The 26,546-nt window shown below is 38.6% G+C and overlaps 1 protein-coding gene across 2 annotated transcripts in view; it reads right to left on the minus strand.

The window, feature by feature from the left end:
• The window catches only part of Ntng1 (netrin G1), a 327,790-nt gene that overhangs the window by 283,934 nt on the left and 17,310 nt on the right, over positions 1-26,546 (minus strand). The gene's annotated exons all lie outside the window — the stretch shown is intronic.

The raw sequence follows: 26,546 nt of genomic DNA on the forward strand, positions 1-26,546 counted from the left end.
CGCTACACCCTGCCCAAGCCTGGGATAAGACATCCAGATGTCAGCCTTGACCCATCATCCTGATGCTGCAGTCAGTTAACAGTTGCCTGACTTTCATAACCAGCCTAATAAAGACAAGGCTCCTTATGATGTTTCCCTTTCTCATATAGGCACTGTGCATGTGTGCGTTCATGTGTGTGTAGGTGCATATGTGTATATAGGTACACGTGGGATTGCAAGTGTGTCCATGTGTTTGTGGAGGCAAAAGGACAATCGTGGCTTTGATCCTCCCGAACTCTCTCCACCTCCTTAGAGACAGACTCTCTCCCTGGCCTGTAGCTAATGAATTACATAAGACCAGCTGGTCAGTGAGCTCTGGGGTTCCTTCCCAGTGCTGAATTATATGTGTATGCCACACACCTGACTGACATCTTTGTAGGGGTCCTGGGAATTGAACTCGGGTTTTCATGCTTTAAGACAAACACGTCATTAATTGACCGGTCTCCCCAACCCCTAAGTGATTTTTTTGATTTATGTTTTAGTGGTTCTGGAGATGGAACTCATGGCTCTGCACATGCTAGGCAGATACTCTATCACTGAGCCACACTGTTGGGATGTTTAATTTCAATTTCTAGCAAGAATAGATTAAGGAATGCCAGGGAGTTCTCATGTATCATACCTATAGGTGTGTCTATGAGAGGTTATCCTGAACATGGGCAATACCATCCCAGGAGCCGGAGTTCCAGGTTGAACATGGAAAGAAAAGGGAGAAAGTGAGTCGGCCCCTGGAGATTCTCGTCTTTGGTTTGGTTTTTGGTTGGTGAGCCAAGCCTCCCTATCCTCACCGTGGTGGCAGACTGTCTACCTCTGAACTGTGAGCCCAAATTGCTTTTGTCAAGAATTTGACAGTGTGATGGGAAAGGCAGCAGACACGCCCACCAAGTCCCTGGAGTTCATTCAGATCTATTAGTGGACTCACAGCCAGCAGAACCACAGGTCTGCTGAAGAAGAAAAGGAGCCTTTACTTTCCTAAGTAGGAATTACCAAATAAGATATTGTCGTGAATGCTAAGTGGCAAATGCTTTTAAAAGAATCCTTCTCCCATTCCCTATTATGCACGGAGGTAAACAATCAGATTACTTATAAATCAGCCCTTTGTCTGGACATGCAATAAAAATCTAATAGTCTCAAGGAAATTTCTCCTCCTAGCCAGAGCTATAATCAAGCATTTTCGGCATAATATGAAATATTAATGGCTTTTCTTTCTCTTGCTCTCTTTTCAGTCTTTTTTTTTTTTTTTTTTTTTTTTTTTTTTTTTTTTTTTTTTTTTTTTTTTTTTTTTTTTTTTTTTTGCTCCAATCCTGTCCTTCTTTTCTCTGGAAAGGGTAAAACAAAGTCATTCTGCCCTTGCTTCTGAATCATGTGTCCTCGCCAACACCTGAGGCAGTGAAAAAAAGATGAAGAAATGACAGTATCTGGTCTCGCTGACTCTCACTACATTGCTGGAGATATTTAGTAACTCAGACAGTGTTAACTCTTCCTTGTCCTTGTGCAGCCCCATGACAGCTATGCTCATCTATGCGGTTTGTTTAAGTTAAAAGTACAAGGACCCGTGGATTAAGGGAAATAGCCCTGCCTTTGTGGAAACCAGTTACTCAAGACGAGCTGCATCTGTTCATTCATTTGTTCAGAGATTTGTTAGTATTTGATTCAGGAGTCCTGTGATCTTGTTCAGCTGATTGAGTCTTAAAATTAGCTGGAGTAAGGCTGTAAAAATTCAAAGAAGGTTTAAATTTTCCTCCTATCCCCATTCTTCTAATGTTTATTGAATGCCTGTTGTATGCCACATGCTATGCTGGGTGTTGGAAGGTAAAACAACACTCACTTTAATCTAATGAAAAGACAAGGCAGTAAATGAGTAATGCTTTTTTCCACCCAAAAGATAATGATAAAGATAAATGAAAACAAAAGTGGAGGAAAGAAGCAGATATTGCAATAGAATAACTCAAGAGACAGGTCTCTCTTAAAGAGCTGCAGACTACAGTGGTCTCCAGAGAAAGACAGTCAAGGGTGTAAATTCTGAACTCCATAGCGCCTGATACATGTTACACAGACTATGTGCTAGTGATTCGCCTCTGAAAACATGGTTTAACATCCCTAAACTCCTCTGAATAGAATATCTAACTCCAGGACCTGGCATTTATTTTTTAACTAATTTTTTAAAATCATCATTATTTTTCTTAAATATAATATTTAAGATAAAACCTGCAGTATACCAAGTATATTATTCATGGAGAAGCAAGAAAAGAATTTCCTAGGCAAAAGACAATAGTCACAAATGTTCTCGGTTCAGGAACTATTAGGAGGATTGAATGGCCAAAGAAGTCAAGCATAAGGAAGGAAAGGTTTTCTTAAAAGAAAGAAAAATTAAAGAGCTAGGCAGAGATCATGCAGTTGCCGCTAAGGACAATGGGACATACCTGGGTTTCATTCTCTAAGCAACTGAAAGTCCCCAGAGAGATTCAATCAGAGAAATGATAACAACCAATTGAATTCATGGTTTTAACAGCTCTCTCCCTTCAGTATGGTACTGAGTGGGTTAGAATGGCCAAATGAAAGAGGTTAGACAGATGAAGGGACGGCTCAGTGGTTAAGAACACTGACAACTCTTCCAGAAAACCTAGATTCAATTGCCAGTTCCCCTATGATGACTCACAGTTGTGGTTAACTCCAGTTCCAGGGCCTCTGACATCCTCTGTAGCCTCCATGGTTACCAGAACTGAATATAATGCACGTACATCATGCAGGCAAAACATATATANAACTCAAAAGCAGATGGAGAAAGATCAAGTGTCATCGTTCACATGAAAGATGGTGTTATTTTGCATGCCTAGGTGACAAGGGAATAAGCGAACAGATTTCAGATACATTTTCAAGTAGAGTCAATTGATTTTGATCACGAACTAGATAAAGGTGTGGTAAAATTTTCAAAGGTGACTATAACACTTCACGTTCGCTAAATATGATGTCAGAAATCTCCCATCTGTAAGCTCGGTCAAATTGTCCTCCTTTGGACAGTTGGTGTGATTGAGACTACACCGGTCTTATACAAACTAGGCTGTGCAAATCTTCAAGGTTCAGTCACGAGCATCTGACCTTGGACTGACCTGAATAATATTTCACCAAAAAAAAAAAAAAAAAAAAAAAAACCCACATCGGCCTAAATCTCAGAATAAACCATTATTTAAAAAAATGTTTTCTGCGGACGTAAATAGTTAATAAAAATGCTCTGAATCAGGACAGGTTGTAATGATAATCTGTCTGTGTCATTATGAGAAGAGGAAAGGACACAATGACACAGATACACCCAGAGGGAAGAAGCCCATACGAGAAGAATGACTGCATTGGAGAGACGAAGCTGCGAATCAAAGAATTCTGAGGATTACCAGGAAACCAGTAGATGCCAGGCACTTCAAGAAAGGATTCATCTCTGAAGCCTTTAGAAGGATTACAGTCTTGAACTTGACATTGCTATATAGAGATAAAATACTTAAGAACTTCATTGGCGTCACTGATATGAAAATGTGAACATAAACTGGTGGAGATATTTTCAATCGTGTGCATTGGGGCAGGGATACAGCACACACGTGTGTGCTGGTGTCCATCGATGCTGAAAGGGTCCACCCTATTTGGGTGTTAGGAAAATCGAATTAATATCTTCAGTAAGCGCAGTGTGTGCTGTTATCAGATGTGCCGTCTCTCTAGCCCCAAGCCTGTGAGTTTTGTGTAAGTACAATTCTCAATGGACCAAACTGTTTCCTTTAACACTTGAAAGTTACAGAAAGACAGATGGGAAAAATAGAATTGTTCAATTTTTAGTCAAAAAATGTAAAGGAGCTTTTACCTTGAAGGATTTGGAAAAACAAAGAACCAGAGCAAAACCAGTGTTCCTTACATGTTCGGTGTCCTGAAACAGAAGAGTCTCAAAAGAGAGAAAGATGGAGTTTGTGTGTAGGGAAAGGGGAGGCGGCGGTGGGGGAGAGACAGAAATCTTTAATAAATAAATAAATTAATTAAAAAAATAAATAAAATAAAATAAAATCTAAAAAAAAGAGAGAGAGAGAGAAAGAGCCACAATGCAGAATTCAAATGCTGGACTTGGTAGGAAACTGTCTCGACGTTACAAGAATGCAACTGTAAAACCCACCACTAAAGCATCAGAAAGATTTAAGGTGGCACCTCATAAACCCTTCAAACACACACAGAGTTGTCAGAATTTAAGAGTGTGCCTTTTAAATCAATAAGCAACTAAGCTTCTTAAGGGTTGATGCCCACAGCTGCACACAGGAAGCCTATGATAGAAAAAAGGCTCACACTAAAAATATCTATGGGGTGTCTTTTGTCTAATAGAGTAGACTTACACATAGACAGATATGAAGTCCCAATCTTTCTAAAAGAATTTGATAAACTTGGGCTTAAGGGAATAGGAAAATCACACAATGAATGGGGGTGGGTGTCTCTGATTCTGTGAACTACGTTGAACTTGAAGCAAGTGACAAAATTACCCATCTTCAACCCTGAGCCACTTGTGGAAAAGAAGCCAGGGAGTACAAATACTGGAAAAGGAAGGGGAGTCCACTGGTCAGGAAAAGCATCCTCTAGAGAGTAGTTTTGAGCATTTTATAAAGAATGGCCAACAATTGGTTTTCAAAAGCGTGGTTTGCCCGTGGCTGCTGTGTCTTCAGTGTCTCCCACATTGTGAATGAGAATGCAATTGTTCCGTACTGCGGTCCATTGCTTGTTGGGTGTGCAGGAGACAGAGAATCGGAATATTTTGCTCCAAACTCTTGAAAGATTAAGAAGAATCATGCTGAAGTTCTGTATGCAAACAGCTTCAGCAGCACTTTGGATGGGAACACCCAAGACTTTAAGGGAAAAGATGATATTGAGGGTATCCTGAACTCCAACATGGGGAAAGAATGGGAGGATAAGCAGGGGTGACTGTATTTTCTAAGGGCTACTACACTGATTCCTGATATTCTGCATATTCCTTTTAGCCTTATGACACTGTTTTAGACTTTTTACACAACAATAACAATATGGCCATGGGGACCAGAGAAAGGGATAGGTTTGTAGCTGACTTGTTCAGTGAATCGCGATGCCGAATAGTGATACCATTTGTTGGATGATCAGTAATAGTTTTGGGAGGGAGAAGAGCGTGTAAAAGGCACGAGTAGGCTTCCTAGTTGTCTTTGGCCACTTTAACTGTGAAATATATATGAATTTCAAATGCAATCCCTCGACTCAACTCATTCAGGATCCTAAAGTCACAACATGTCTTCTACCAGTGACATTTTTATAAACCATGGCCCTAGAAGCCACTCTGACATTAACAAAAGCAGATTGATGGTCTTCGGATGAAAGAATCATGCAATGTTAGCACAATTCAGCATAATCTGACCAAAAAAATTAATGCTCATAGTTGTTACTTTGAAAGAACACTGTTTGACCTCGTTAAGGTTTGTAAAAGACAACTTTATTCATTGAAAATGTATGAGTGTTTAAAGTAAAAAAAAAAAAAAAAAAAAAAACCATTACCCTTGCAGGCACATTACCCTTGGGGAAAAAGAAAAACGAATTTGAATTTGATCTGATCACTTGCCAACAGTGAAATCTTGGTAGAGATTCCAGTTGCCGTCCAATGCAAATGAGAACTATTTCAAAATGGTGTTCCTATGGGGATGCCAAGAGACCTTAAACACCTCAATGTGCCAGATACAGCCAGGAAAAGAAGAGGTAGTCATTTTGTAAAACTGTTAGCTAGCTACAGGGGAATCAGTAAGAGCAAGCAGCATTTGGGTGAAAGACGACCATGTAATAAATTTCTAATGTGATTCCTGTAGGAGCCAGACAATTTAAACTAAATAGAAGCAGACCACCCAAAGGAAGTTCTTTACTTCCAACCATTATCACCTGCTAGAGCGGAACTCAGCCATCGATAAGTTTGATGGAGGTCTGAGTCTCAGTAGTTTACCCTGAAGCAATACCTGGTTGCAGGAAGAGCCACAAACTGAGATTACCCGAGTATCACTCATGAACAGAGCATCCAAAAGAAATGCCTAACATTCCCACCATTTCAGATAGGATCACCTGCCAGCACACTCACCAGGATCCTCCTAGACGGATGGCAGCCAATCAGGGGTCCTGAACTTCAAAAAACTCTCACCCCCACCTTTACTACTATAAAAACCCAACACTAACTGAGCTCAGGGCTCTCCGTTTATTCCAATATGTTGGCCATGTGGAGAGACTGAGTTTGCAAACTTGAATAAAATAAAGGTTCTTTATTTTCTTTGCTTTTACATATGGGACTCTGTCTCCTTGAGGGTTTTTGAGGGACTTAGGGGATCAGGGCATAACAATTCCCTCTGCCACTGAATTAGAGGCTCGGGGAGTCAGAGCACAGCAGAGGGAAAGACCAGTTCACTCCTCTGTGACCTGACCTGATGAAAGCAGTGTGCAAATTCCAGGAAATTTCTCGGAAAAATAAACCATCCCAGCATGCCAGAGAGTATGATTCTGGGTTAAAGGTCATTTTTGTGTCATTGGAATCCTTTCAGTTTGGAATGTTGTGGCTTCAATCGAATACCATTTCATATTTAAGCAGCAAATCACTCAACAGAGAGCTTCCTCTGCCTCCTCTGGGCCCATCTTTCCTGAAGAAGACGAGCACCATCTATGTGCAACCTGCTTCTTTTTGTGAACAGGTCAGTGGTTCCAACTGAACGTGTAATCATGGATGAGGGTCTTCTGTGTAGTTTACTTCTTAAAAACCCAGACACCCGATGGAAGTCATTTAATAAATGCTTGTGTATCTGAAAGTGCTAAGTGCTGGAGAAGGCTGCTTGTCTGTCCTGGCCGCCCAGAATCAAAATAACCATACAGAAATTATATTAATTAAATCATTTCTTGGCTCATTAACTCTAGCTTCATATTGGCTAACTCTTACATATTAATTTAACCCATTTCAATTTATCTGTATATCACCATGAGGTCGTGGCCTACCAGCAAAGTTTCAGCACTTCTATCTCCGGTGGCTCCATGGCATCCCTCTGACTCTGCCTTCCTACTCCCATGCTATAGGCCAAGCAAGTTCTTTATTCATTGACCAGTAAAAGCAACACATAGACAGAAGGACCTCCCACACCAGCTAAGTGCGTAGAAGTTGATAGAACCATGGGAAATTGAAACTATAGAGCATAAAATAAACCAAGCATTCAATTATTGTTTCATACTCCACACGGGAACTCTAGGGGGCAGTGCTGAGTTCCACATACAGTAGGACACCAATAATTGTATTTTTATAGGCTACAGGTTATGAAGCTACAGGTTTCATGAAATAATCTTAATCTGCAAGGCAATTAATAAAATAAGATACGTAGCAATCTTTCAACACTCAGATACGGCCACCAACAAGGGTTTGTTACTGGTGGTGCCTTCTAGACTGTGGCAAACTTCTTCTGCTCGAAATCTCTCTCAAATGAGATTTAGCGACTCATAAATGCTGTACTTGGGACTATACTTGTTTCTCCCACTTCCTCCCCCTTCCAGTTCCTAATGTTAGATACAAATCATAAATGTCTCCTTTTGCATTTCAATAAAATACATTTATGCATTCAGATCTATCATCAAATGTTAAAGCTTCAAATATCTTAAACACAAAGAAGGAAATGCACATTGGTTTAGGAGTTTAAAATATTTAGAGTTTGGGAGTTTTTGTTTGTTTGCTTGTTTAGATTTAGAGAAACTGCAAATGAACGGGATGAAATCTAAGACAATAGTCAAGCCTGGCTCCCTTAATAATTATTGCTAACATAAAATATTGTGGAAATGTGGAGAATTTTCTGGCACTTTTTCACCTAAAGAGGAAAACCAGAATGAGATGCAAATCAGTCCTCTTTTCTAATGAATAATGTAAATGAATGTTCTGCATATAGCAAGGCAGTCTGCAGGAATTCTCTCTGCTTCACCTCACATTTCTTGGGGGTTTAAGCACTGTGTGTCACAAAAATTTAGAGGAAGGGATTTCCAAATAATGGTCTTGGAGCCCAAAGTTAGTGTGGACAGTAAAGACATTAGGGTGCACAGAGCAGTAAGGAGGAAGCTGACATTTAAAATAAAAATATTGCTATTTTTCCTTTGCTTAGTTAACAAAGTTATATGACACCGCAGTCTGTAATTATTTGTGTGGCTATTAGAGTGTATTCAATAATACCTTTTTGCAAAGACTGAGACTAACTATGAAAACCCATCTTTCTCCCAAGCCCTAATGTATGATGAAAATACATGCTTTACTAGGAGTATTTTTTACATACACTAACACTTAAAACCTTTTTCAGTTAGCATGGCAGAATTCACTTAATACTGCATTTTATGCAACTTTTGAGCACCATGAAAAGTACTCCATTCTTTGGACAATAGTCACAAACAAATCCTCATTTATGAAACACATAATCAATTGATATTAACTATGGGTGGGCTCGGAGTTTCAGTCATAGGTCATTTCACTAAAATGTATTTCTTATTTACAATTCATTGCCTTTGTGTCTGGTTTTGTTTTTTAAAAATGCAGCTTTGAATACATAATTCCTTTTCTTGTATTTAAAAACTGCACATACCCTGGGTTTTTTGTTTGTTTGTTTGTTTTATTGATGGATTGATTGATTTTAGTCATTGTTGATGTTAAATGCTTTTCTATGCCTAAAAGAACAAGTGCCCAATTAAAGTTATGATAGTGTGGCAGACTCTATTTTTCATCAAATATTTAGCAGATCTGTTATTTCTCTTGATGCTATGAAAAGCTACCTAACAAAACTACCTGAAGGAGGAAACTTGGCTCATAGTTCAAGGATACAGCTCATCATGATGGGCATAGCATGGCAGTCAATGCCTAAGACAGCTGGTCACATTGCACCTTCAGTCAGGAAGCAGGGAGAAAAGAAAGCTAATACTCAGCTCGCTTCCTCCTGTTTATCCAGACTAGGACTCCAACCCACAGAATTGTACTGTAGGACCCAGCCAAGACAAATTCAATAGAGGTCAAACTCTCAATAGTTTGCCCCTGTTCCGAGAAAGACCACAAACTGAGATTACCCAGGCACCACCAAGGAACAGACCATTCAAATGAAATTTCTACGATTCCAACCATAGTAGATAGGATCACCTGCCAGCACACACCCATCGCTTTTCACCAGGCCACTCCTAGACAAATGTCAGCCAATCAGGGGTCCTGAACCTTAGAAATCCCTCCTCTCACCTTTGCTACTACAAAAACCCAACCCCAATTGAGCTCGGGGGCTCTCTGATCACTCCAATACCTTGGACACACAGAGAAGACTGAGTTTGCAAACCTGTGTAAGAATTTTACATACAGGACTCGGTCTCCTGGTTGGTTTTGGGGGAACTCTGTGATCTGGGCATAACAGTATCACATCAAAGGTGGGTGTTCCTGTATCAATTAACCTAATCTATAAAGTTCTTCACAGAGATGCCCAATTTCCATAGTGAGACTTTTGGCATAGCTGAGCATCAGCTGTCTCGCTGGATTGTTGTCCTGAAGCTGTCTACAGCCATCTTTAGAGAGATCTCTGAACACAGGATGAATGAAGTTGAGCTGTAAAGGTTAAATTATTTGATAGAAGGTCTTTGAAATATATTTTAAATTTAATGCCATAAAAAAGATGTTTTTCTCTTTTTCTACTTCCCATGTAGATTAGATCCATGATTATGTCTCTTAGGGGTTCTCATTGTTGTCTAGGTTCTCTGGGATTGTGATTTGTAGGCTGTTTTTTTTTTTGCTTTATGTTGAAAAGCCACTTATGAGTGAGTATAAATGATAATTGTCTTTCTGGGTCTGGGTTACCTCACTCAAAATGATGTTTTCTAGCTCCATCCATTTGTCTGCAAATTTCAGAGAAAAAATGTTTAGCTCAATAAAAACGAATAAAAATAAAAAAAAAAACAGATGTTACTGACCATAGACTATCCACATAAGAACAACAGACAACTGTATTAAACAATTACTGGATCGCTTCTGCGGTTTAATTTTTGTGGCTTTCCTCTAAGTTTTCATTTTGGAGACAACAAATCTTGCTAAGATATGTGTTAAATACCTATACATAGACTCTTATTTTTTTTAATGTAATGCTAAAAAGTAAAGTTAATGCCTTTAGCATGGAGGGTTGGTGACATTTATTTGAAAATCCAGAGCACATTCTTATTCCCTTCTCACAACCAGGCTTTGCAGCACCTTTCAGACTATAAAATTATCAGTAAATCACAAGACCAGTGGAGTAAGACTTGGCCAGAATTTAAAATCTGAAACGGGAATATATAGACATATATAAAATCCTAGAGTAAGGTATTTTCATGAGCTGTACTCCAGCTAAATATATATTTCTGTTGATATATGTTTACTCAGCCTTCGAACTACCTTTAATTTTCAATTAAAAAGGCTTAGAAATCTGAGCTCTAGGGTCCTTCATCAAATCATTTAACATTCACAATGATATTGGAAAGAGAAGCTAAACCAACTTGATTATTACGTTTACTAAATAAAGGGTTTTCTGGGATTTCTCTTGCAATAGGAATGAGAAACTATGGGAAGTTTACAACCTTATAGAAATGCAAATACATTTTCATTTCCTAATGGGCTCCAGAAAGAGAGGTATAGATTTTATTAGAGTCCCTAGGTTGCTGCCACAGGTGGGTATCAACCGGCAATTATGTCTTCAGACAAAAAAACGTTGAGTACTCTCCATCACATAGCTGGTTCTTGGCAAAGATCAGACTCTCATGAATATAGCAGAGTTTCGAAGTGCAGTCTTTGCATTCTTGCAGACAGCCATCACCTGACATGGCATTCTCTAAAGTAAAGGTTCCCTTGCAGAACCTCTCCTCAGTAATTCCTGAGGGCTGAAGAGCTGGGTCACTAGTGGAGAGTGTTTATTGATCCTGCAGAGGACCGCAGTTTGCATCTCAGCACCAACAAGGCAGCTCACAGCCCACTTTAACTCCAGTTCTAGGGTATCAGTGCCCTTGTCAGGCTTTCACTAACTCCTATATGTATGCAATACCCACAAAACACTCAGGCGCAGGCACACACACATACACATAAAATAAAATAATGACTACTTTTTAAAATATTTTTTCACTTTCTTCCCCATTTTTCTTTCTTGTGAATTGAGGACTGAACCCAGAGCCTCGTGTATGTTTAGCATGTGCTCTGATAGTGATTTACTGACATAGCCAAAAGACAGGATTTTTAAAGCAGTGCTAAGAATTGAGCCCACTAAACCGCTACACACACACCAAACAAACACAGTACTACCACCCCACAAGCCCATTCGAGTCAGAAACGCTTGTGACGAGAACCAAGACAAACGGAGAAGTCCATCGTGAGGGAAACCGATGACTGAAAAACAGAAAATGGCTTTCACGCCATCCGACCACTCAGGCTGGGAATGTGGCCCAGTGGTTATGTGGTTGCTTAGGATGTTGAAGTCCCTGGGTCCAGTCTAAAGATTTACCGTTTGCCAGACGTCTGTAAAGCCCTGAGCTCAGTAATAAGCACAGAAGAAAAGCAGGCAATTATTCTGCTCAGAGAAGTCTAAGATCATTTTATATTCTTAAAGCATGAGCAAATGCTTTGAGTAAAAATTATTTTTATTAAAATTTTACAAATCTTTTCAAGTGCATATGCCTGGAAAAATGTCATACAATGAAACAATTAAGTATATTACTAAAATAAAGCATAGAGCAGACTATAAAAACAATTCAGGTGTTTTGCCTTTTAGGAAGAATGAAGAACAGGAAGAAACTATTTAAAAGATAATCAGAAAAACCTTTGACATAAGAAGCATTTGGGAGTATTCAGAATACTGAATGGCTAAAAAACTGCACACACCATCGAAAATGTTCAAAAAGCCAAGAGTAAGGAAAAAGTCCTGGAATTCGTATAGAATGTGATGTGCTCTATTGTTGATTCTAGTTATTCAATGTTTCTCTCCGCAAGGTTGGTCTCTCAAAGGCCCTGCTTAGGTGTTTTTGGGGGGGGGGGGTGGATGATAGAAGAAACTGGTAGGGACCATTTCCCTCTCCATTTGTGGTGAACTAGCACTGGTATACTCAAAGTCTAAGCAGCTTTAAGTGTCACTGAGCACTGGTCCCCCATATTCCTTTCTATTATTAAGATTTGAATATTCCCAGGACAAGCTACTTCTTTAGTCTAGACAAAAACTTCAAAACACACAACTTGACCAAGTTATGGTCAGCCCAGAGCTAATACATTGCAAGCCACCAAGATTAAGAGGTTTGTATGTCATCATGACCTGATTTAGTAAAACCTAATACAAAAGATTAAAAAATTATCCTAGAAAAGAAAAAAAGGGGGGCATACATTTTTCTCAGCGGTATCAAGTCTAATTGTGCCTTTTGAAATGTGAACAAAAACTTTTTTTTAAGCTTAGAGTCTTAACACACTACAATCAAAAACATTGAGAAGAAATGGATTCAGAGGAAGGGGTAAAGGGAAAGTTTTCAATTTACTAGAGAGAAAGGTTGAAAGATTATCTCCTGAGTCTCTAATCCCACATTTCAGGAGTATAAAATTATCATCTGGGAAGCCAATTGACCAATAATAACTTATTTTTGAATTATTTCCTCAAAGGACTAAAATTAGCTAAACATAAAAATCTGGAAGGATAAGAGTCAGAAAGGCAAATCACACAATTGTGTTACAATATCTCCCAAACAGAGCAAGAATCAATATTGTCTAGATATTACCTAGTGTTTGTAGGTCAAATAAATGACTATAAACATCTCTGTGTTTCGGTAGGTCAAACAAATTATAAATGTACTATATTTGTGGAGAAATTGCTACAGATAAACTAAAAACCTTTTATGAGATGACAGTAGAGAAATGGAGTAGACAACTTGTTTTTCAAAGCCCTTCTGGACTGCTTTGTTAGCTTGTGCATGTCAGTACTTGCTTTAAAAAGTACACAGAAAAGACAAGGTGAAGTCAGCACAGGCCTGGAATATTAAGGGAAGTCGTCACTGAACCTCTTTTGGTACAGGAGTGACATACAGATTTCATTGAAGGGATGCTTAAAATCGTTCACACAGAACCTGTGAAGGGAAGGAGGCAGGTAAACGATATTGAGGAAGATGACCCAGATGAGCATCTCAACTGAGGCAATTTTTCTGAACAGGACATATTTGGCAGTATCTACAGACATTGTTCCTTTGCCAAACCTGGATACCCAGGCTGCTGGCTTCTCACTGGGAGAGGCGAGGGCCACTGTTCCACAGTCTATGATGTGCCAGATTGCTCCCTCTAAGAGCTATTCAGCATGGACCATCCATTGCGCCAAGCTTCAGAATACTTGCCTTATGCTCCTGATGAGCGATAAAAGGAAACACGCTGGCAGCTGTGAGAAAGGATTGAATGAAAGATTAGAGGGCGTGAAGGAAATAGCACAAGATGATCGGGAAGAAATTCCAGGGGCTGAAGAGATATGATAAATAAAAAACATTTTTGAAAGGATGATTTACGACGAAGTATGTTCTATTTACCTAGACCAGTGTGTCCCCTAAGGTGGTACAACCATGCATTTAAGTTGTCAGTTTTCAAGGCACTCTATGGCAGAAGAGCAGCGCAGCACCCTGAAGCCCAGGGCAAGTGCATCTGCAATTCATTCGTGCCAGCGCATGCACTTAACATTGATGCTAATATTTGTGCTTTACTAAACAAATGGGCCTCGGCAATCCTTGGTTTCCTTAGCTGGTGATCGATAGAGCTGACTTATTTATAAGGGTTTAATGCAAGGAATCTCTCCTAAGCATCCTGGTTTCAGAAAGAGTGAAACTTTCTCTTTGTGTCTATGGAAATGGACAGCAGATTTTACTAATCCCAGGGAGACATAATGCACAAGCTTATTTTATCAAATCTGCTGTTGACTGCAATTAACTGGAGGGGAAAAGAATATTTAAAGAAATTAGAACACTTAACTTTCTTCCCAACATTGTCTAAAATTGTGCTACTCTATAAACTTGGTTTCCTTTTGACAAGACTTCTTTCTCCAGTTGAAAGTCGCAGGACTTTTACAGAACAGTAAGTTCCTTGAAGGTAGGAGCCTTGTCTTGTTCAAGTTCCTTCCACTCTAAATGCTCAGTTCTTAGAAGAAGAGCCCCCAACAAGTAAGTAGCTACTGATTTGTTCAAAGTGGCTGGATTTAACTTCAAAGAGCCCCCCAGCAAGAATCTGTACGTGTCAACCTAAAATCTCTTAGGATCTCATACAGAGATATAACCAGCTGACCGATTAATAAGCTGTTACCCTACTAGCTTTAAAAACCATGACATTTCCTGCCGTGCCTATGCTGCATGAAATAACAGTGCCCTATAGAATCTACATCATTGATCTTATGTAAATGCTGTCTCCTTGCCCTCAACATTCCACTATTATGAGAGACTGAACTTTGGCTGCACATTTTGTAACAGCTTTTCACGACACCTGTCTTACAACCTGCCTGAATGTTGGGGGTCCTGAGTACCAGTCTCAGTACCACCTCAGGGCTCAGAATTGGATGGCTATGGCAGGCGAGGATCTGAGGGTGAAAAATTAACTCAAATACATTACCTCTGCATATTCTTTATTTTCCATCTGAGGGGAGAAAGTGAAATAAAAGAGGGCACAGAGGAGAGGAAAAATAAGGAGAAGAAAGAAGAAGGAGAGTAAGAGTCAGGGCTGATCTCATGAGGTTTCTAGTTTTTACAGACATAGTTGGAAATTCTATAGGCAAGGACAATGATAATATGCATATCAAAATCACAATGAAGGCAGGTACTACTTGACAAAGCAAAACTCCGGAACAGGTGACCCGACCCAGGAAAGAGCCAGCATTCAAGGGGAAGTATCTGACATTCCAAACCATTAGATAAAGTTACTAAACATTCCTAAATCCTAGATTTACCCATTCTCCTCACCTGATTTCTTTTGTGATAACCAGCATTGGGGATTTCCAGATTGGTTGTTAGCAAATGTGGAGCTCGCTGCCTTCCTGCTCTGTGTGGTTTGTTTGTTAGCAGGTAATTTTGTGGGATTGACTCTATGTAAATTTGACTGCTAGAACAAAGAATGACTGTCAGGACTCCAAGGCCTCCTGATGTGGGGGAATGGAACAAGGTCATTCTGTTGCCCTTACACAGGTTACACTGCTGAGGTGTTCTGGGAATGAATCCCATTTTGAAGGGAGGAATCATAGTTTCACAAGGTTTACACAGATATGACAGCATCTTTTCCAAAAGACAAGTATTCCCACAACTCTGCAAAACGGGTTATTCCATGTAGATGTGAATGTACACACTTCCGTGGATCTGTCTGTTGGTCTGTCAGTTGAACATTCACTGTATAGCCTTGCGGGCTCCAACACCTAACTTTCTTAGAAAAAAACAAAAAACAGAAAGCAAAAGGAAAACAATATCTTGGTGGCATTAATTATGCCAAAGTGTCTCTCAGTTCTTTGAAAAGAAGTCTCTGTATTGACTGCCATTAACAATCCACCTGGATATTTGGCAGTCCCTGAAAACCCAGCTCACTATTCTTAGAGAGCAAAGAAATCTAGTAATACCTTGGCAGCTACCTAGGGAAAGACTCGCTCTCTCCTATGAAGTTGCTCCGGGCCATAGCCTGCTGTGTGCTGGTGTCAGGATGTCCTCACAGGATGCTGCAGTCTAGAAAGCCCCTTGTTTTCTGATACTAAATTTGACCATGGTATAACATACCGGGAAGCAAAGGCCCTTCACATCCCAGATAAACACACAAGGAAATCTCACTCTGATTGTACATGTACATTAACTATGCTTCCTCCAAAGAAAGTGTCTTTTCTTGAATTTAGGTGCTTCTTATTAATAATTACTGTACTTACTAATAAGTACAGTAGACAAATACAGCTTTGTTGTGTAAACCAAATATTAAATTAATATTATAACTGCTTTTCAATATTTGATGACAATCTGCCATTCAGAGACTCATTGATTATATATTGATCAGATAAATGAGTAAAATATTTGCTTACAAATATCCATGGCAAACTGGCATTTTTCAGATTTGTTTGTGAGCCAAGCCATCTCACCAGCATCGTATAACATCAACTTTACTTTGATGTTAAAATTGGTATTTTTAAAAATCACTCACTTATCAATTATTTATTAATCACATATATTATAAGTTAATCAAAGTTCTGAAAATGGGGCTGAATTTTCCTTTGCTCTCATGAATTGATGAACTAAATTCTTGATTTTGAATGCTTTGTAATTATAAAACAATCATGAAAACTTTATCCCTAAAGGCAGGTACCAAATATTGACATTTTCTTAAAACACTCTGGAAGTAAGTTTTTTACATATATCTAGAAATTAAAGCCCTTGTTCTAACTGGTGAACAGCATAGCCAAACCAGAAAAGACAAAAAGTGTGTTCAAATGGCTCTATAAGAATAGATGTAATTTAAACACTTTGGAAAGACATAAAACTCAATCTTTGCAGGACATTGGTTAGAAAAAAAGTATTACCAATAAAAAAAAATAGCTCTACTGGTTCCATAAGGGAACAAAATCAAAGTGAATTAGGGAAGAAGAATGAAGAAAAGAACATAATATTCACATGAGCAAGAATATGCTCATGTGCTCATGTCTGAGGATCATGGAGTATTTGGTAGGCACCTACCCAAATTGTTGCACTCAGCAGTGGAAAGAACAGTGGACTGGGTTCAGACATCTGTAGTGTATCTGTCCTTGGGAAGACGACTGACCTGTCTTGATTCTTAGTTCCAGTTAAGCAATGGGGATAATAAATTCCACATAGAGCGTTTATAAAGAACAAAAAGAAAACATGATGTGAGTTAGACCATTCAATGCCATCATTCAGGCTGTTTGATTCTACCCCAGAAAAACTTAAATAAAACTCTGGAGTAGTGGTTGGAGAGGGTTGATAGCTGAAGCTTAATGCCAACAGGACAGGCCTATCTCTCTGCTGTGGGATAGAGCTTACACTCTTTGTGTGCCATATTAACCCATTCCCAGTAGGGATAATACAGTGTGCTCATTAATCAATACCAGGAAATCAAGATGGAATTTAAATTCGTTTAGAAAAGAAAATCCTGAAACTCAAACGTCTCTCCCAGGGCAGAGATAACAGTCTCAAAATGGTCTTTTCTTCATGAACTCCTATGATGCTGAAGCTTCACTCATCTGTCTTTAAATTGTGGCCAAGAAAACAAAAAGTGACGTATTTTTTTTTCCTTCTCACCTCGTTCTATTGCTCCATCTAAGCTCCCAAAAACACTTTGCTATTCTCCAGTTGAGTTTAGTCTTTTGAAAAAAATAAAAAATAAAACAAAACAAAACAAAAAACCCCAGAGAGCTGTTAAAACTTGTCTTGCATAAGGAGGGCCCCTGTTGAAGCAAGCTGGCTTTAGCATGCTGATTGTCAGGTCAATCACAGGGATTCTTCTCATAACTTGTTGTCAGAGGAACTTTAACTCAACCCTTGGTCCCTTCTCTGCTTCAGGTGGGAAGAAATGCATGAGGTTATTTTATTTGTCTAGCATTGAAAATGATAGATACCCAGCCATTTCAACCAGGACCTTAAAATGGTATTTCTAAAGATGTGCTGGTCTTTCTGTATCCTAGTTAGAATGCATTTGTCCATGCGTGGGCAAAAATAGAACACAAAGAGAAGAATGAAGTCAAAAATGGAAACGAGCATTAAAACAATGAGCTGAGAGAACATACTAAGGTGTAGTGAGCAAAGTAAAGAGAACAAAAGGGCAATACCTTCTCTGAGTGTTTCTCAATTAATCCCTGAAATAGTGCTAAAATGATTCTTAGACTCCTAGCACATAATGGCTTGGAAGAGAAGAATAATTTCAGTCCCTACTAGAGAGCCATTATGATGTTCTTATGAACTGGTTAATTCATGACTGGGCTCTCTTATACCAATCTCTGACCAATTTGAAACAGAAAAGTCATCTGTCCTGAGTGGTGCAATTTCTCTAGAAATGGGAGCTATACTTAATACACACATTCAGGACTTCACAATCGCAGAAAGCAGAATCCTGTGTTCTAGATTTTACTGGGAAAACTGTTTTCTTCTATTGAAGATGATATTAGGCACTGAGTATTAAAATGCCAGGTCTTTATTTTTCAGTATAACTCAATAAGTATGTGTTTATTGGAATTCACTTCGGAGACCCCATGAACAGGACCTAGTGACATCAACCAAATACCTGAAGGGAAAAGCCTGAATCTCTGCTTTCTGCCACTAGCTTCAAGAAGAAGGTGTAAGGCTGAGGGAGGAAGGAGACAAAAGCCCGGAAGCCATGACACCTGAACAAGCAATCTATAATCAAGGCAAATTCTCTTAATCAGTTGATTTCTTGAAGCTTCCACCTCCTGTTCAGACAACTTTTCAAGGCAAAGACAGTATTTGCAGCCTTCTAGGAATGCCTTAACCAAACCACACTTGCTTTCTTCCTAGTGGCAGTGTGAAGACAATGTTAAAATCTTAAGTTTTGAAACTTGACTTCACACATTATGGCATACAGGTTAAATGTAAGATTCTGAGACATATTGCCAAGAATTTTGCTAATTGTGTGACTTTGGACAGATTCCATACCTTTTTTAGTGTGTGTGTGTGTGTGTGTGTGTGTGTGTGTGGCTGTCTGTGTGTGTGTGGCTGTCTGTGTGTGTGCTCCAGCCTCCTCATTTAGACAGTACAGGCAATAACCACACCCATATATTGAGGTCATTATGAATAAACCACACGAAAGGTTTTACAGTATCTCCTAACACCATGTGTTCAACAGAAACAATCAGTGTGTTATTGCAGAGTTCCAAGAGTTCCCTCAGCACCGGTAAGTTCAGGAACTGGACATGGATCCTTCAGTAGCTTTTCAAATGCTTTGCCTTTTGAACCACTTCATCTCTCTGAGCTTCGGTGCTCTTAAATGCAAACCAAGAAAGAAAATGCCAACATCTCACTACTGATGAAAGCAAGCAAAGAACAGAATGCTGGGCATGCGCAGTCTAGTGGACATCCCATGTACTCTAACACAGACAGGAAAATGAGTAAATTAACGCTTCATTCTAAAGAAAAATAGATCTGTCAATTGTCACTCCCTGCTCCAAAACAATAAATAAATAAATAAATAAATAAATAAATAAATAAAGCAAAAACAGAATGACAGACTGTGGAGAAAACTATTTCTATGTGTCAATGGGAATTGGAGTTTATGAAACTGTTGGTAACAATAACTGGTATATGATTAACAATTGTCACTTCGGTTTCAAGGCATACTGTGAGTTCTTAGTGAGTGGATGAGCACTCCTGCCTCCAAGGGGCAGGAAATTGGAGTTTGGAGCACAATATACGCGGCGGGTGCACAGCACCTGCATTGAGAATGGCTACAGTGGAAGAATCCCTGCAGTTCGTTGGTACAGGGCAGCCAAGAAGCCTATTAATACCCTGCTGGGGCACACAATGTCAGACCATTGCCACCTAGGGTACCAAAAAAGAAACCCAGTGTTTTTAACCTGAATTCCAAGTCTGAAGCCTCTCTTTCTCAGTACCTTCTGCCACTGGCTCCTGAGACCGCAAGGGTAGAGAGAAGAGCAAAAGTTGTGTGCTGGGAGTCAAACTAATATACATGTGTTCATGTATGCGTGTCACAAACATATGTGTGCGTATACACAGATATAAATTATAATATAAATATATTTGTGTATACATATACAGTCTATTTATGTATATATATATATTTATATAGACAGAGAGATAGGAAAAGAAAACTATCATGCATTCACAAGCATCAAGAACTCAGGCATCAGTATTTTAAAGCAATAATGAGACACAATGTTGTATTGGTTCAAAATACAGAAAATGCCATTTAAAATAAATATCTCATGTGGATTGAACATAATCAGACTAACTGATCCAATTTCACATCACAAGAAGATCCAGGTTCAATACAGGGATATTCTGTCCTATTCAAACGGTGTGAAGCACTAAGCATCTGTGTGAGCTCCAAGTAAATACGGTGGCCATACTAAGATACAGAGAGTGCAAGGCCATGATCCCTGTTCTTATTAAAGACTTTCAAAGCAGGAAATTGAAGTTGGAAATTTTTCTTTAATATGAAAAATGCCCGAGTATATTTGAGTATGAGGTCAGCAGTGATAAATATAAATTGTAACATGTTTTCAGAACCTGACCCACAGTAGCTGCTGTTAAAACATTTAAATAAAATCAAGTAATCCATTCAGTTGTTTAATTTTCAAATGTTTTAAACAATCAGCATCAATAATTATGCTCAGTTTGCATCTGCTTATTAATCTTACTAATAACAAAGCTGCCATTTCCATAATTTTTATTAGTGTTACCAGTAATAATATTTTCCTTGTTATTAGTTGATTTATGATTTACAAAGACAGCTAATCAATCTTGAACCTTGTTCCTTAAACTTAGTAAATCACCATGTATAAGATGATTAAAGAAATTAAATTATTAAATAAATATTGAATGGATGCTGAAGTTTCTCTCTTGCTTGACTAGCAGGACAAGGATGTAGTCCAATAAAGAAAGAAGTATCTCAGTTATCTTTCTTACACTCGAGTCTGCTTTTGATCTCACTTCATTTCCTTAAGATCTAAAAAGTATTTTAAGTAAGAATACTACATAGTTAACTGAAGGGGGGAAAAGGCTCAGTCAGTAAAGTGCTTTCTTTCAAAGCATGGGGATCCACCTCCAGAAGCCTAGGACTCATGTAAAAAATCAAGGGATGGTGTCATATGCCTACAATCCTAACACTAGTGAGGCAGAGACAAGAGGACCTCTGGGGTCTGCTGTCCAGTTAATCTAGCTGTGTTGGTGAGCTCAGGTTTGATTTTAGGCATAAGGTGGAGAGGTTGAGGAAGATGCCTAATGTTGACCCCTGGCCAACACACACCAAAACACATCCATGAACACACACACACACACACACACACACACACACACACACACTAAAGAAAAAGAAGCATAGTTAATCTATTTTGAAAATCGTTATTTTAACATTCCTCCAAAGCAGATGTGATGGTCTCTTTGATGAACCACTAATCTAGGTGTGTCTATGACAGCATCTTGTAGAAGTGATTAAAGTCCTTGTCAGATGTGTTTAAGAAACTGACATTATTTCAGGTTATGAAATATTTGGTTCTGTTAAAAACTTTAAGGATATAGTGGGGGAATTTCAGCCATGGAGAACAACTTTGAACCATCACATCTACCCTTTCTGACAAACTATCAGCAAATTTGGACCCATAGAGTCAGTTCCATAATATCATAAGCTAAGTACTTGCAATGAATCTCTTAATATTTATTGCTATTTCTGCTTCTCCAGTAGCAGAGATAATCATCAGTTGAGTGGTGAGGATATATCAGAGAATATACAAAGCAGAAATTTATTTCTTGGATTAAAATATACACCATAGCATTTTAAATTTCATTACTGACTGTCCATTCACTTTCTTCTGAATACCTGTAAAATGGAGATTTTCTAGATAGGGTAACAGCATTAAATAATCTTTTGAAAACCTTAATGATTAAGGGGTCTCTACTCCTGCATGAGGAACAAGGAGAGGGGAACTCATGAAGAACTAGGAGAACAGAAGGCAGCAACCAAAGTTTCATTTTTCTTCTTAAACTGTATTAGGCTTTCTTTATTTTCCCTAGAACAAACAGCAGACCAGTCAGAACCAATATTTCTCCATCCAAATGTCATTAGAGTACTGCTCATTATAATCTTGCCTTCTCTCGAGAGTTAAGACTTGACCGGAATGTGCTCCTCATAGGATTTCATTATGAAAGGACAGCTTACGTCACATCTCAAGAGGCTCTACAGTGACCTTCCATCCTTTGTAAAGTCTACAAACCCCAAACAAGCAGAATTTGGATGAAATGACTAATTTTATTTTTACCATTCTGATAAATGTATATACAAATGTGGCTTATGAAAAAGAAAGAAGGAAAAAAACTAATCTGTATATGAAGTTGATCTCTACACATTTCAGCCTACCAAAAAAAAGCATGGTATATAATTTAATTTGGTCCCCAATTCAATCAAATTTTCAAACTCTCAGGAGTTCTCTAAACATATTCAACAATTCCAAGGCGTTTCTCTAGATTCTGTTGCTTTATTGTTTCTCTAAATCAGCATTCTGTGGCTGAGAAACAGATAAATATATTCTAAGTGGAAAAGAACAAGATAAACAACCACGGGGTCATTGATATTGTCACATATATGAAAACACTATAAAATGATCTTACCCTTCTGTTCATCCAGGAGAAAACTAAAATTATAATTATTAAGAATTGATCCTGCCTTCAAGATATGCTAGGGCAGTGGTGGCATAAAACTTGTGGGAATAATCAACTAGTACATGATTTGAGCATAAAAAATAGCTGATCCATCGCTGGATTTATTCTGTTCTTATTAAATGTCTCCTCAAAGTAAATGCATTCCTATTTTCCAGGGGGTGAGTAAAGAAGCTCATGAACCATCACAAGATACCAGAAATTTCTACTTAGAGAGAAATACTACTGCCTAGAATATTAAAAAAGAAATTGGATTTACCTATCAGAAAAAATAATCTTATGGATATAATATCTTATTATATAGGTTAATAACTATTTATTTATAAGGATGAATTTACAGATTCCTGGCATTATTTATATTTGAATCTTGGGCTAAGGTCTTGGCTTGCCTGGGTTACTGAAAAATGAACTGAGGATGTGGCCAATGTCATCCTATGTGCATAATAATTTGAGCGAGGAAGAGAGGGTGCAGAGTAGAGTCACATTTGAGAACTGCCTTGTCCATTTCAGAGTATGGCTGCATGAACCATCTCCTGGTTGCACAGTCAAGTTCCCACTAGTTAAACTGTAAAACTGCACAGCCCTTTACCTCTAGTGATCTCAAAGTTCTTTTCTGGTATCCATTTGTCAATAGCCCAGTGCTTCTGATCCCGTGGTTCCCAGAGAAGCCTGTACTAGCATTATTTCTGTGGAAGCCTTTCATAAGCTTTATGACAACCCAAGGTAAGAAGCATCGATAATGACTGCAATGTTCTTTTGCCAAGTGCTTTCTTAGCTAACAAGCAACATGTACATAAAAAGAACAAAGGACGGCTTTGAAGAAAATTGCGAACTCAGTGGTAATATATTTACATCCTTCTGAAATCTAGGCAAGCTTTCATTCAAAGGCTGAGTTAATCATACAGGAGCGGCACTTAATGTCTGGTACAATATACCCAATAAAGGTTAAGTATAAGCTAAAGCACACATGGTAATCCAACAACACCCTTTATTAGTTATTGTGACTTAGAGCAAAATCATTTATCTTCTCAACTCTTCATTTTCTATTTAAAAAAACACAGGATATTTCTCTCTTCTATATGTTAGGATTAATGAGTCAAGATGCATGAAAATTTTTTAAAATTGTGCTTTTTCAAATACAAATTATTAGTTTAAAAATAGAGTCTTTAGCTTTAGAACTTAATAATGCTAAGGATGATAACAATGAATCATATATTTTCCTAACTATTTAATAAACTAGGTAAAAGTAATAATGATGCCCTATAAGTTATGGTTATATTCTTCTGGACTAAAATACTTAGTGATCGTCCATTATTGAAGGCAGACTCAGAGTTAAGAAATGTTGGTTCTGAGTAGTTCCCTAGTTACTTTTACCTTGCTATGATAAACAGTCACCAAATTCAAGCTGGGAAGTAAAGGGTTTATTTCAGCTTACAGCTGATAGTCCATAATCAAGGGAAACAAAGTCAGGAACTCAAGGCAGGGACCTGAGGGCAGTGAAGAGAGGTGCTCACAAAGCAAAGTGACTTATTGGCTTGCTCCCCCTGGCTTGCTCATATCTTTCATAAACAGCTCAGGCCTACTTGCTCTGGGATGGCCCTATCCACAGTGGGATGCTCCTCCTATACCAATGGGCAATCAAGAAAATGCCTTCAAAGACACGCCCACAGGCTACCTGGTGAAGGCAATTCCTCAATTAAGATTCTCTTTTTCTAGGTATGTGTCAAGTTAACAAAAACTAATCAGTACACGCACAATGGAGCAAATCAAGTAAAAAGGCTTTTAAGTAATTTTATAAATGCTCCTTATTAGAAAGCAACAGGAACATCAACAATCCTGTGTCATTTCCTTATGCATCACTATTCTGGGAGAAAGGGGGGAATGAGGCTGGGGCTGTAGAGGTTATAGAGGACACTCTGCCATGGGTTGTGGATCTAGGTGAGGTTAGTTTGTTTATATTCTAATTCTGCTGCTTGCTTTGACTGTGTTAACTCCTCCTACTTCTAAGTACTGGACACTCACACCCACTGTAATTAATGACAGTACCAGAGACTTTGATATTTGCTCACTTACTTGTGCGTTGTTATGTAATCATAATTATGTAAATCTCATCTCTGCAGCAAAATGTTTGGTAGACAAAGGTTTGGTCAGGCCAAGAATTTGTTATGTATTAAGAATGGCTATTTGGGGGAATTTTGCTTTTAAACATTAATTATTGAGCAAATTGTCACAAAACAAACAAATAAGCAAAACAAACATAACTTCTTCTATAAATTATTCTATACCTGTGTATTGAATAGAGTCTTTTCATTTTCTGTAATAAAACTGTGACTTGCGGTTCTTGAATTCACAAGTAAGAACATAATAGAGTTAGCTTCAACTGTCAATAGGACAGAATTATTGGAGGAAATCTCAGTTGAGAAACTAAGTCAGACTGGCTAGTGGACTTATCTGAGGAGCATTTCCTTGAGTATTAATTGTCATAGGATGGCGTATCCCAATGTGGGCAGTGCCATCCCTACACAGGTAGACCTTGATTATATAAGAAAGGTAGCTGAATGTGAGTGAGGGAGTGAGCTAGCAAGCAGTATTTTTGTCTCTTGTGATTTTTTTTCTTCAAGCTTCCTGCCTTGTTTTCCCTTGATGGTGGAAGATACCTATAATATGGAATAAATCCTTTCCTCCCCAACTTACTTTTGGTCATAGCATTTCTTATAGCAACAAAAATCAAACTCAAGCATAAGTTAAAAGCCTTTTTTCAAGCCTTTGGTCAGTGAGGTACCAAAGACCAGTCCCCCAAAACATTATAGGCTATTGCTATTGCTCTTTGTGCAGAGTTTGATGGTAAGGCCCTATCACTGAACACATCACGCACCTGAGTCATAGGTCATAAAAGAAAAAGATCATACTTGTACCAACCAAAAACTCTCATCCCTGCTGGCTAGAATTCGTAGAGCTACAAGGTTCTCTATAAGTTACAGTGGAGTAAAGTCATCAACAATGTTATCCAGCGGTGAACTCTGCAATCTATAATAATTACTAGTCTGGTAATCATAGCATGGGTGTTATAGAAGTGGGCAACCACGTTGTGATTTCATTTTTTTTAAAAAAATTATTTATTTATTTATTTATTATGCATACAATATTCTTTCTGTGTGTGTGCCTGAAGAGGGCATCAAACCTCATTACAAATGGTTGTGAGCCACCATGTAGTTCCTGGGAATTGAACTCAGGACCTTTGGAAGAGCAGGCAATGCTCTTAACTGCTGAGCCCTCTCTCCAGCCCCGTTGTGATTTCCTTTAAAGATTATCCTAAAAGCTGTAAACCATGCTTGGTGCCATTAACCAAGCCAAAACTCATGGCTTGCTGGGTAATAAGCCTTAGAATAGAACCCATTGTTGCTCTGCTAAATGACCATAGCAATAAACTGCCCCTACTTTTTTTAATAACCCTTATTTATTTTTTAATATTTATTTTATTAGATATACAACATTCTGTTTGTGTGTATGCTTGCAGTCCAGAAGAGGGCACCAGACCCCATTGCAGATGGTTGTGAGCCACCATGTGGTTGCTGGGAATTGAACTCAGGACTTTTGGAAGAGCAGGCAATCCTCTTAACCTCTGAGCCATCTCTCCAGCCCTGCCCCTACTTTTTTATCTTTATATCCATAGATTTGTTCATCTTTCAACCCTTATTGAAGAAACTTATTTATGCAGAAGATAGCGATTAATACAGAGACCTATTGTGGATCAGCATGCAGGAAACAAGAGGCTGGGATGTTCAATTTAAGTTATGTTACAAACCCTCCTTATAAGCCTCAGCAATCATTACCAAAATGGGGCCAGAAAGATTATATAAGAGTCAGAAGGAGTAGATGTCTGTAGCAAAACAATACTAGCCTGATAAGATGGCACAGTTATGCACATGAACTCACAGTGACTGGGACAGCATGCACTAGACTTGCACAAGATCAAGCTAACCTAAATATGAGCATGGATAGGGGAGGGTTTATGAAGTCCCACCCCATCTACAGGCAGTTGGTGGCTGCTGGGGAAGGGGAAATTAGCTTTCTTTAGGAATATAGGCCCTGAG

This window comes from Alexandromys fortis, unplaced genomic scaffold, assembly GCF_014885135.2.
Source record: "Alexandromys fortis isolate MF-2015 unplaced genomic scaffold, M_Fortis_MF-2015_v1.1 scaffold_176, whole genome shotgun sequence".
Classification (NCBI taxonomy): domain Eukaryota; kingdom Metazoa; phylum Chordata; class Mammalia; order Rodentia; family Cricetidae; genus Alexandromys; species Alexandromys fortis.